Genomic DNA, 9,978 nt, shown 5'->3' with positions numbered 1-9,978 from the left:
GTGGCGTGCAGGCGGTCGCCTGGGGCACCTCCCCGCGCCGCGGGGCGGGCGCAGTCACGACGCCTGCACCGCCCGCCCCCAAGCTCGGACCCCGACGCCGAGGCTTCGGGGAGCAACAGGGAGCGGTTCCGGGAGCCCCTGGCCGCCTCCCCCAAAGGCGAAGCCCTAGTTTCCGAGGGAGAGGTGTCCGCGCTGGAGCTGATATCGGGGTCCCCACGGCAGAGCGGGAGCCCAAGACGGAGGTTGGGAGGGGAGACCTCGACGGGAGGTCCAGGCTCGCCGACCGGGTGCTTCTGCGCGGCTTCTCTCCCTGACCCGCTTTCTCTACAGCTCAGCGCACACACGCACCCGCATAACGGGTTTGTGGGTTTGTGGGGTTGGGAGCCCGGGTGCATCTCTAGCTAGGCCGCTAATCGGGAGCCCCCCAGTCGCCTATGCACGCGCCGATTCCCCTTGGTCTCCCCCTCCATTGCACGCTTGTCTGCCTCGACTGGCGGCGGCGGTGGGGGTGGGGGTGGGGGGTCGGGCCTCAGGGCGCAGAGGAGGCCGACTTTAAAAGTGTGCTTGACCCGGGTGAGGGGTGGATTGCAGAAATTGGAATCAGGCCCAGGTTAAGAGTTGCGCACCAGAGGCACGAGTCCAAGTGGAAGAGACTCAGAGGGCTCCCGGCCCGGGGGCGGAGGCCCCTGGAAAGAGTGCAGGAGCCCTCGGCGAACCTGTTGCGAAAAGAACACAACTCGGCCAGAGGTTTGGCTCCCGGGAGATCTTTATGGTAGAGGTCGGAGTTCTACACCACCTACCTTCACTGAACAGCAAAAACAAACGTAGTACCCCGCGGAACAAGCCAGAGCGCCCGCAGCGGCGTCCTCGCGGGGGCATGGACTCCTAGGTTGCTTATTAGGTATCAAGCATATGAAATGCCCCAAGACAAGGATGTAAAATTGCAATTCCCATACATCCACTCAAAGTAAGGTTAGCGGTGGAAGTGCGAATTTTTACACACACATAACCACCCAGTCTCCAGGCACCTTTCCAACTCCCTCTGATGGACCAGACAAACACTAGGACGCACACCAGGACTGCTGGAGTAAATCCGACCTTGGGCGGGTCACTTGGCGCTGAGGCGGCCACTGTCGGCCTCAGCTGGCAGCTTTGTTCGATGGCCCTATTGGGCCTCCTCCTTTTGTGGTGCTCGATTAATTATTAAGAGAAATATTCCCGAGCTGAATTATAGATATGCTCTGCTCTCACCTAACTGCTGTTGGCTCAGCGAAGGACACCTGGAGGACTTCTTTTCGTTGTCTGATTTTTTTTAAATCTTTTAAAATAATAAAATAATAAAAATAAAATAGCTAAAAAAATCACATTATAATCAGTGGAAAGAAAGAAAGAAAGAAGAAAAGGAAAGTAAAGGACAGAAGAAAAAGGAAGGATGGAAGGAAGGAAGAAGGAAAGAAGGGGGGGACGGAGAGAAAGAACTGATGTGCGTGGTGGTTTTCCTAACTTCTTCTAGCTAGTACACCTTGAATTTTTGTCCTGAATAAATTTACCTGTGATCTTCTGGCCTCAGGGGAGGAGGAACTGAGAGAAAGGTACCTCCACACTGGCTCAAGTGAGGTTTCATTAAGGCAAGTACGGAAGGTGGACTGCTTCAAAAGTAAAAGTGATCACGTGCTCTGGCCTGAACCCTCCCTCTGTACCTCTATAATGTGATGTAGACACTGTACAGTTTCACACATACCAAAAGCAGATATTTGAGCTTATTGCTGTCTCATGAGAAACATGTTTCTTGGGATGGTAGAAAGCAGGACTGAGAACCCAAGATCTTGGGACTGGTTTCCCAAAAGCGATTTGTGAGACCTATCCAGAGCAACTGTGGAATGCTTTCAGAGAGATGAAAACAGAGAGCGATATGAAGTACAAAAGATGACAGCTATATTGAAGTTTGGGTATTTTAATTGGATCATGTTAAAACTTTATGAATTATGCCTCCGTGTGCCCTTTCTTGTTTGTTCCTTTCATGGCCCAGAGAATTTTAAGATTTAAAAATGTCTGAGGACTTTATAAATACTTTGTACTTCTTAGGTATCGGGAATCTGAATTACAAAGCACCACAGTGAGAACACAGCTGACGGAAAACCACTCTCACCAAGACAGTCATTCAGGTCATACAAGGAGGACTTATTGAGGACTCGATCGAGGCAAGTAACACTCATCGAGTACCCACCTAATACCTGGCTCTGTGTAAGTTCTTTGCATGCATATTGTCTAATTTTATCTGCATAAGGAAACACGTTATATGGTAGGTACTATTTTATTTACATTTTACGGAGAAGGAATTGAGGTTTACAATGGTTAACAAACTTGCCTAAAAGTTATATAGCTAACTATGTAACAGAACTGGGCCTTAGCAGGATGGACCCCGTGTTAGTGATGTAACACCATGTGTTCTGTGCCCATTTGTCCTCACAAAGGAATGGCTGTTTCAGATACATAGATTATGAAACAAGGGGGTATGTGCTATGATGAATGTATGAGAGTGGTGTTCCGGGGATACAAAGAATAGAGTAGCATCTAATTGGGGGAAGCAAGGAAAGATTGACCAGGAAAGGGGAAATGTGTCTGAACAATGGCGAGAATAAAGTTTATGCAGGAATGTGTCATCAGGGTGAACCAAGAGTAACTAGAATATGGGGCGCCTGGGTGTCTCAGCTGGTTAAGCTTCGGACTTTGGCCCAGGTCATGATCTTGCAGTTTGTAAGTTCAAGCCCCGTGTTGGGCTCTGTGCTGACAGCAGAGCCTGGAGCCTGCTTCAGATTCTGTATCTCCCTCTCTCTGTTCCTCCTCTGTTCATGCTCAGTCTCTCTCTCTCTCTCTCTCTCTCTCTCTCTCAAGAATAAATAAACATTAAAAAAATTAAAAAAAAAAGAGTAATCTAGAATCTGATTGATAGGTGGGGTCCAACTGGGAAGAACATTCTGCTCCCCAGCCTTCACCCATCTCTCTCTCTCTCTCTCTCTCTCTCTCTCTCTCTCTCTCTCTCACACACACACACACACACACACACCTCTTTGCCCTTTCTTTATAAAGCAAATGAGAAACCTTCCATTTCTCTCCCTGAAATTCTCTTAAAGAGTCCCAGAAATTCACATACACAGTAGCAGAAAGATTTTTTGCTTGTGACCAACAAAATCTACCTTGTCTCAATCCCCGAAATTTATTTTCCTTGGAGAGGAAAAACTCATTTTCTAACCTTTCTTAGTCATTGACTAGTCAACATTCTTTAAGCTCCTCATCTCCAAATACACCTTTTACCACAAATAATTTCTCCCTGGCTTTGAATTCTCTCAGTGGTGGTACATATGTTCCAGACCACACTATGAAGTCTTTGTTTATATAGAAAGGGGCAAAGGGCATTAGATCTTCCTTTGTACAAAGCAGATAGGAGGCCATGAGGGATACAAACTAAGTCCATTATAAATGTTTTTGTTCTCTTTGGGGACTGTGATCCCCAGTGAATTGCAATGTTCTATTTACTTCTCTCTCTCCCTAAGAAGCCTTCAACCCTTCCCTGAAAATAGGCACTGTATCCCAAGCAACCAGTGCAAAATACCTGACCCAGAGTAGGCACTGGATAAGAATGTAATAAAATGAATGAATAATGGAAGAGGCTGGCTTTCGTTTGCCAAAAACGTTCAGCGCGTGTGTTGGGAGAAAAAAAGAGAAGATGGTTTTTTGCCTGCTTACTCCCAGCCTCTCAACTATCTGACTTTTAAAATTCTGAAGGATGTGAAAATAAAGTCCTAGGAAAGTTGATCTCATGCTTCCCATTCCCAAATTTATGGATGTGGATGTTCTGTTCTGCCCATATAATTCCTTATAAAATGTAGATCACTCAGCCAGTTTTTCCTTATACATGGATTTTCAATGACTGTCCATTACCATTCCCCATTCCTGATTCCATCTTATCCATATCAGTACTGGTGAGGTCTTAAGATGTAAGAAAAGCATATTTACTTTTTTTGACAATGAGGAAACATCATCCCTGCAGAGGAAGACTGACTACTTTCTTCCTGACTTTCTGATCACAACATTGCCCCAGGCACAATGGGCAGTAGGATATCCTGCACCTGCCTGGGGAGGATGCCTGCGGTCTAGAAGGTGCAAGATGAGTCAACATACTTCGGTGGTAGGGGTCTGTCTGGTAGAAGTCACACAAGGGGCAGAGAGAAGCAGTAACGTAAGTGAAGCTAGAAAGAAAAGTCCTAAGCCAGAAGGAGCCCCAAGGCAAAGGCTAACTGGAAAGAATGGCACTTGTGAGGATAAGCAAAGATAAGCAGACCACATTATGGTTTAGGAAAGGAAAGTGAGGGTGGACGTGGATATGCCATGCTCAAGAGTTGGAACTAGGGTCTGTGACAAAACACTGCATAAAAGGATTCACAACCCTTCTTTTATCTCTACATGCAGGACAGATGGGGTTCATACGCATAGTGCATTGCCCTAGGCAAACTTAGATCAGCAGTGGCAGCATCTACTAAATAGACTGAGTTACAAGCATTTCTGGTCTTCCTGGCTGCAATGGTATCCCTTTCTCTCCATCTATGAATGCATCTCGGAGGCCAAGTGAGTGAAATTGAGTTGGCATAGTCTAAATTATCTCTGAATAGTTTTCTAAATGCAAATCCATCAAAAATGTCCTTTAATTGAAGCAAAGCACCCCACCTTGAACAGTGATACACTGATGTGGGGTGACATCCCCTCTGTCAGATCTACTCTTCCACAGTGAAGTACAGTCTTCCTTTTAGCTCTTTGTTCTGCTTTCCTTATACCTAAGTGGAAAATAGGGCAATTGTGGAGACTCACTCAAATAAACTTAGGTGCAAAATAAAAATCACCCACAACCTTGTCTTGGCACCAATCAGGAGCAAACGTGGGGCAGAGGTGAATCAAGTGAGGTTCAGGTATAGAATGGTGTTATTTCCTATAGACACTACCACCACCATGCCTTTTGTAGTAACTTCTATTAGTTTACATCAAGGAACTTTCCCATATACCTACATATAGGCCTTTTCATAAAAATAAGAGGTCATGGCATACTTCCTGCCAAAACTATGTTCCAAACCCCCCAGAATCCCTTTTAAATTCAGTCAATAACCATGGATGGCTTTTTATTCCTTGCTACCAGAGAACCTATAATGAAACAGAAGTTGTAACTGAGGACAGCACATCCTGCCTTTTAGAGAATAAGCAGCAGAGTGTCAGACCCTGGGGAGGAATCTGGGAACTACATTTACAAATCAGGACACCTGGGGATAGCAATCATCATCGCCTTTTATGTAAATGTGAGTGGAATTCAGATTGTAGAACTGTGAACATTTCTCTCTGCCCAGGGCTATCTTCTTAACCCCTAGAAGAGCCCCCTACTATCCATTCCCTAGCCCTTTGGGGGAGCATGTGCTAGATAAGAGCTTTCTGACAATTAACCACATCAGAAGGAGAGGTATTCAGGGTGATGGCATCTTGGAAGAGGTGTGTAAACATTCTTATGATGCAGAACAGAGGCCTATTATGAGCTTTGGTGATGCCTGTTCTAGGGAGTGAATGGTGTTGATCAAAATCAAACTGGGGGAGTAGGGGAAGGAGTCAACTCTTACAGCAGAATCTAGCCTTTCCTATTTTAAGAGGCAGAGAGAGAGAGAGTGCACAAGAGGAGGGAGGGAAGGGGGGGGAGAGAGAGAGAGAGAGAGAGAGAGAGAAAGAATCCTAAGCAGGCTCCGTATTGTCAGTGCAGAGCCCAACGCAGGGCTCAGTCTCATGACTATGAGATCATGACCTGAGCCTAAACCAAGAGTAGGACACTTAACCCACTGAGCCGGGCACCCCTCCAGCACACTAATTCTAACAGCATCTTGCCAGATTGTTTTTAAAGTCTTGGGAAATCTTTGGTACTCTTACTTTTACAGGACCTTTCTGGCATTGTATCTAGCATATTTAAAATGCTTACACATTTCATATTAAAGGTTATGTCAACTATTTTACAATTGAGTTGCAACTGACTAGTAAACAGTATTATACTGACATTTCACAGTATTTTTCCCACTGTATTTCAGAGCTAATCATTTCATTTTCAGAGCATAAACACTTCATAACCTTGTGAAAAGCTTATAGGCACAAGTCATGGCCCAGAAACAAACTATAATCCCTGAACAAAGAAGTAGCTCCTTGATTAGTATCAAGTATTTTAAGATTTTTGGCTTTTTAAGGAATTATTAACTAATCTCATTGGCTGATAAAGTCTGGATGAAAAGTATCCTCCTTCACCTGTTTATTTGCGTATGAATATATGCTGATGTATGTGAATGCATCCTGTGTTTATGTTGTCTTCTATGTTGTGTGTAAGCTATAATGGGAAAGCTAATTATTAAAGTCTGCAAACGCACCCAGAGGCTACTGTGAGCGATGCATCCAAAAAAAAAAATCTAAAAATAACTAAGTAATAAATAACCATTTGCAGATGGGAATTGTTCATGCAGTTTTCTAAACAACGGCAGATTTCTTTAAGATATGTTTTTTTTTTTTTAATTTTACTAAGTGTACTAAATCTTCTGTACTTAAAAGGCAGATAATTTGAATAAGAGTGACATAAAATTGACTGCCTCCAAATTAGAGTTATTTTTAAGACAATATCAAACCATCGCTTTCATCTTAAAATAGCTTTACACATGCATATTCTATGTTAGTTAAAAGCACGAAGAGAGTCATTTCTGAAAGGCAGGGCAATTTTTTTAGCAATTATATTAGCAACTATTTTAGAATACTACAATTGCTAAAAATGTAAGGGCTACTCTTCAAAATAATATCATGATTGCTTAGTGTTATATTTGTTCGGGTTCACATGAAATAAAAAAATAAAAATAAAAAGGATAAAAAAGGAGACTAAACTAGAGCTACAAAGTTCATTATAGTCTGGGAATATGTTGCAGAAATAGTCAGAAAGCTGCAGTTTTCAGCAAGGAAAGATGAAAGGAAATTAGGGATTCTTAGGAGGGGTGACATTCCAAACTTTGCAAACAGTTAAAATAGTACTACTAACCAAAATTTAAAATCATCATACAGAGTGGGCTTGATATGTGATAATATGAAACAGTTTATTCCATCCAGGATGGATTCAAAGTATTTGGCACAATCTTTCAAGAGAACTCCAGTTCACATGGCTTTTTACCATCACTAATGTATATATAGTTAGTGGTCTGGTCACATGCTCCAAACTTAGCTCAACACAGACCCTGCACTAATAACATACTTAATAACACAATTAATTTTCCTGTTTGTAAGGCAGTGTACATCCATCAAGTGAGAAACTTTGGGTCTGGTATTAAGCTTAAAGAAAAAATTAGTATAATCTCCTCTTCCACTTGGGGAAGTTACTAAATATTTCATTCCTAAATGAATGTGATATATGCAAAAAATAATTTCACTTGCTTACAGTGATATATAGGTTACAGATTAAAAGCACAGCCTCTAAAATCAGTAGATATCTATCTATTATTAGATGTATGAGCTTGATTAGGTTTAAACTTTCTAAATGTAACATTCTCATATACAATATGAGAATTGCACCTGCTGTTTATTATACTTAACACTTATAACTCAGAGAAAACATAGCTATTTTTATTAAACCAAAAATATTATGTAACTGTCATTTGCCAAAGATTTGCCTAAATTATGTGAGCTTGAAATCGTAAAACATTTGATTTTATTTCTCTAAAGGTACTTTTTAAATCTAGCACATTGAAAGTCTTAGTAAATCAATTTCCTTAATTTCTGGGAATTTTAGGGATATTCAATTATATATGCAATAATTTACCTCTAAGCCTATCAGAATAGAACTCCTTAAAGAGATCTTATAATCAAATTCAGTAATTTCATCTGAAAATAGGAAATATTATATAATGAAACGCAAAAGCCTTTCTAAATGACAGACATAAATATCCAAAGAGAGAAAAGAAAACATAGCTTTAATTCCAAAATTTCAGTCATAAGGGCGCTTGAATGGCTTAGTCAGTTAAGCATCAGACTCTTGATTTTGGCTCAGGATGTGATCTCATTGTTGTGGGATTGAGCCCCATGTTGGGGCTCTGTACTGAGTGTGGAGCCTGCTTAAGATTCTCTCATTCCCTATTCCTCTGTCCCTCCCCTCTCAGACTCTCTGTCTCAAAATAAATAAATGTTTTAATAAAATAGAATAAAATTTCAGTCACAGGTCAAACAGAAACACAAAATTCACTGATCCACATTAATAAGCTATTCCTTTCCCAGTGGGCATAAGTTCTTAATTAATTTGAACTCAGAAAATAGACAAACAGAAAAGACTAACAAACCAGAGTCTCTTACTGTCTTTCACATGAAAGAGACAAGATTTCTACAAATCATTAATTCCTTTACAGAGACCACCAAAAGAAGACCACAAAACCATAAGAAGCTGGCCACAGAAATCAAGCTGGCACCTTACCCTGCTACCTGTGGACATGAGTCCATAGCACAGAAATCAGACTCACCACTGGGTCTCCAATCATTCTTCAGGAGCAGAGCACAAAAGGGGTACCAGAGGCTTCTCTACCTGGGTATGTAAACAGGGACCCAAAAAACTGAGATCTGGTCCTCTCTGAGTTACAGCACCAAACTGTGAAAGACAAATACACCAGCCAAGGAGATTATTTTATGTAGAGTATTACAATAGCAAGAATATTCATTAATAAGGAATGTCTCAAAGAACAAAAGGGGACCTGGGACTTTTTAGTGGCAAGTAAGCAAGAAAGTCATCCCAGACTTTATGGGAGTCCTGAGAGAGGACAGAAATGGGTCTTCTCTCAAGACACACCAGTGCAGGGTGCAAAGTGGTCCTAAAAGGGTGGGAAGATTTCCAAACCATTCTTATTTTCCAGAACCGAAAGGGCTCAGATAAAGTTCAGCATTATCACATTATCAGTTTTATAAAATGTTTACTCATAAGGGGAAAAGTGTCAGCAATTATTGTTGGAGGGCACAGTACACTTGGCAGTGTAATTTACATATTCTGCATAGAGTCAAATACTGACTATCCTTTATTACCTGTAGGATGCTGGGGAAATTACATAATTTCTCTGGTTTTTAATTTTCTTATCAGTTTATTGGACGTAGAAAGTAGTGGTCTCTTCGTAAAGCTGTTGTGAAGATCAATTATCACAAAGACGAAAAATTCAAAGACCAGGTTTTCACCGCTTGCACTCACAAACAGTGGTTAACTATCATTGTCATCACCACTTAGAACTGAGTGAATGCCGTAAAACAAGAGGTTACTGTTTTTTTCCTAAAATCCACTTGGTGAAGTAAACATTTCTAAAGCATAAGGATTTACTTTTTTATTTTCCCAATTGGCTTGGTAATTTTAACAGAAACTTTGGTACTTCTTAATATAATATTTAAACATTATTGTCACTTCATTGAGATAGAGGGAAATTTTGAATTTATTTCTTTAAAAAATTCTGTTACTGTAGAGGATGCAGGAGATAAGCTGTTCCCTAAATAACTGAATCTTAACAAATTAAACCAAAATCAAAGTTGGAGAAAACTAAATGACGCTAATGATGTTGTGTTAAAATTCGTAATTCTGCTGTTTTCCAACTGAGCTGATGTAAACTAGAACTGATTGAATGTAGTTTGAGAAAGATAATGTTTAACTTCTTGTCATCTTCTTTTCCTTTTAATGAGTGAAATTAATGGTAAGGAAATTTTGCTAGATCACTGACTATGGAAGGACAAAGGTTTTCCTGTTGAAGAGTAGCAAATAAAGCAGTCCTACAAATTCTTGAATGACCAGGCAATTCTCTTCCTCTACTTAGAGCTTGGAGAGCTTTGTCACAGGGTTCAGAGTCTGTATCTCTTTCAGTTCTCAGCCTCCTACTGATGCTATTAATGCTACCTAATTTAATGACC

General features: G+C 41.2%; 1 long non-coding RNA gene across 4 annotated transcripts in view; it reads left to right on the top strand.

Annotated features, from left to right (window-relative positions):
- The first annotated feature begins 37 nt into the window (after window positions 1-37).
- LOC132661586 (uncharacterized) overlaps window positions 38-9,978 on the top strand; it is a 69,645-nt gene continuing 59,704 nt past the window's right edge. For 3 of the 4 annotated variants that reach the window (XR_013550167.1, XR_013550166.1, XR_013550164.1), the window contains exons 1-3: window positions 38-359; window positions 2,086-2,201; window positions 8,451-8,627. This is a non-coding gene — a long non-coding RNA (uncharacterized LOC132661586). The remainder of the gene's footprint in view (window positions 360-2,085; window positions 2,202-8,450; window positions 8,628-9,978) is intronic. The other variant, XR_013550165.1, reaches the window with a different exon arrangement.

This window comes from Panthera onca, chromosome D1 (genome assembly GCF_046562875.1).
Source record: "Panthera onca isolate mPanOnc1 chromosome D1, mPanOnc1 haplotype 2, whole genome shotgun sequence".
NCBI classification, from domain to species: domain Eukaryota; kingdom Metazoa; phylum Chordata; class Mammalia; order Carnivora; family Felidae; genus Panthera; species Panthera onca.
This window is presented reverse-complemented; position numbering and strand designations above follow the sequence as displayed.